General features: G+C 55.4%; 2 non-coding genes and 1 pseudogene across 2 annotated transcripts in view; all 3 read left to right on the forward strand.

Annotated features, from left to right (window-relative positions):
* LOC146143559 (small subunit ribosomal RNA) overlaps positions 1-1,761 on the forward strand; it is a 1,811-nt gene extending 50 nt beyond the window's left edge. The window contains exon 1 of the ribosomal RNA XR_014500372.1: positions 1-1,761. This exon is cut by the window's left edge and continues 50 nt beyond it. This is a non-coding gene — a ribosomal RNA (small subunit ribosomal RNA).
* Positions 1,762-2,008: 247 nt separating this feature from the next.
* Positions 2,009-2,162, forward strand: LOC146143560 (5.8S ribosomal RNA). Its single transcript, XR_014501174.1, has one exon. It is a non-coding gene; the product is annotated as a 5.8S ribosomal RNA (ribosomal RNA).
* Positions 2,163-2,410: 248 nt separating this feature from the next.
* Positions 2,411-2,500, forward strand: part of LOC146143561 (large subunit ribosomal RNA) — a 3,678-nt pseudogene continuing 3,588 nt past the window's right edge.

Below are 2,500 nucleotides of genomic sequence, written 5' to 3' on the forward strand. Positions count from 1 at the left end.
ATGCAAGTCTAAGTACGAGCTCTCGTACAGTGAAACTGCGAATGGCTCATTAAATCAGTTATGGTTCATTTGATCGTACGTTTTACGTGGTTAACTGTGGAAATGCTAGAGCTAATACATGCGTGAAGCGCCGACCTCGCGGGAGGCGTGCTTTTATCAGACCAAAAACCGACCGGGCTTCGGCCCGCAACCTTTGGTGACTCTGGATAACTTTGCGGATCGCACGGTCTCGCACCGGCGACGGATCATTCAAGTGTCTGCCCTATCAACTTTCGTCGGTACGGTACTGGCCTACCGAGGTTCTTACGGGTAACGGAGAATCAGGGTTCGATTCCGGAGAGGGAGCCTGAGAAACGGCTACCACATCCAAGGAAGGCAGCAGGCGCGCAAATTACCCATTCCCGACGCGGGGAGGTAGTGACGAAAAATAACAATACAGGACTCTAAACGAGGCCCTGTAATTGGAATGAGTACACTTTAAAACCTTTAACGAGTATCCATTGGAGGGCAAGTCTGGTGCCAGCAGCCGCGGTAATTCCAGCTCCAAAAGTGTATATTTAAGTTGTTGCGGTTAAAAAGCTCGTAGTTGGATTTTGGGCGCAGGCGGCCGGTCCGTCGCAAGGCGTGTACTGGCCGTCCTGGCCTCACCTCCGGTTCTCCGCCGGTGCCCTTGACTGAGTGTCGGCGGCGGCCGGAACGTTTACTTTGAAAAAATTAGAGTGTTCAAAGCAGGCGATTCGCCTGAATAATGGTGCATGGAATAATGGAATAGGACCTCGGTTCTATTTTGTTGGTTTTCGGAGCGCGAGGTAATGATTAAGAGGGACAGACGGGGGCATTCGTACTGTGCCGTTAGAGGTGAAATTCTTGGATCGGCGCAAGACGAACGACTGCGAAAGCATTTGCCAAGAATGTTTTCTTTAATCAAGAGCGAAAGTCAGAGGTTCGAAGACGATCAGATACCGTCCTAGTTCTGACTATAAACGATGCCAACTAGCGATCGGGGGGCGTTAGTTTTACGACCTCTCCGGCAGCTTGCGGGAAACCAAAGTCTTTGGGTTCCGGGGGAAGTATGGTTGCAAAGCTGAAACTTAAAGGAATTGACGGAAGGGCACCACCAGGAGTGGAGCCTGCGGCTTAATTTGACTCAACACGGGAAATCTCACCCGGCCCGGACACAGTGAGGATTGACAGATTGAGAGCTCTTTCTTGATTCTGTGGGTGGTGGTGCATGGCCGTTCTTAGTTGGTGGAGCGATTTGTCTGGTTAATTCCGATAACGAACGAGACTCTGGCTTGCTAACTAGTTACGCGACCCAATCGGTCGGCGTCTAACTTCTTAGAGGGACTAGTGGCGTTTAGCCACACGAGATTGAGCAATAACAGGTCTGTGATGCCCTTAGATGTTCGGGGCCGCACGCGCGCTACACTGACCGGATCAGCATGTGCTCGCCTTGGCCGACAGGTCTGGGTAACCCGCTGAACCCCGGTCGTGCTAGGGATAGGGAATTGCAATTATTTCCCTTGAACGAGGAATTCCCAGTAAGCGCGAGTCATTAGCTCGCGTTGATTACGTCCCTGCCCTTTGTACACACCGCCCGTCGCTACTACCGATTGAATGGTTTAGTGAGGTCCTCCGATTGGACCTGGCGCGGCCGGCAACGGTCGAGCCGGCGTCCGAGAAGACGATCTAACTTGATCATTTAGAGGAAGTAAAAGTCGTAACAAGGTTTCCGTAGGTGAACCTGCGGAAGGATCATTAACGGTCTCGCAAACGCTTCGGCGAACGCGAAACTCGGACAAGCGAGAGAAAAAGTTTTTGCTACCCGGCGCCCGACCCGCGAGGAGCGGCGCGCCGGCCGGCGATTCGGTCACCCGGTAATGTTTGCGCGTCGAGTGCCGCGGTGCCGCGCGCTCCGGCTTCAAGCGTCGGCCTGGCCGACCGCTCGGCGCGGTATATTTTGTCACCCTTTAGTGCGAGGCACTGTGCGAGCGAAACAATCGTGGATGGCTCTTGGCGGTGGATCACTCGGCTCGTGAGTCGATGAAGGACGCAGCTAGCTGCGTGAATTAGTGTGAATTGCAGGACACATTGAGCATCGACGTTCTGAACGCAAATTGCGGCCTCGGGTCAATCCCGGGGCCGCGCCCGCCTCAGGGTCGCGTTGCAAACGTTCCGCGCGGGGATTTCTCCGCGCGGCTGCTGCGGCGTCGGACGCGCGAGCGCCCGTCCCGCTCAAGACAGCACGGCACGATGTGCGACGATCGCGACCAGAATCCCGCGCGGCGGCGGCGAGTCGACCTCGAAGAGGCCAACGGCTGGCGGCTCAAGGGCGGGAATCGAGGTGCGCGGCGGCGCGCGGCGCCGACGGCGAGCGCGGAACGGGAAGAATAGTCCCGGTCCTTACTTTCGGCCTGAGGTCGGACGAGGCTACCCGCTGAATTTAAGCATATTACTAAGCGGAGGAAAAGAAACTAACGAGGATTCCCTCAGTAACGGC

This window comes from Ascidiella aspersa, chromosome 5 (assembly GCF_963924565.1).
Source record: "Ascidiella aspersa chromosome 5, kaAscAspe10.2, whole genome shotgun sequence".
In the NCBI taxonomy this organism is placed as follows: Eukaryota; Metazoa; Chordata; class Ascidiacea; order Phlebobranchia; family Ascidiidae; genus Ascidiella; species Ascidiella aspersa.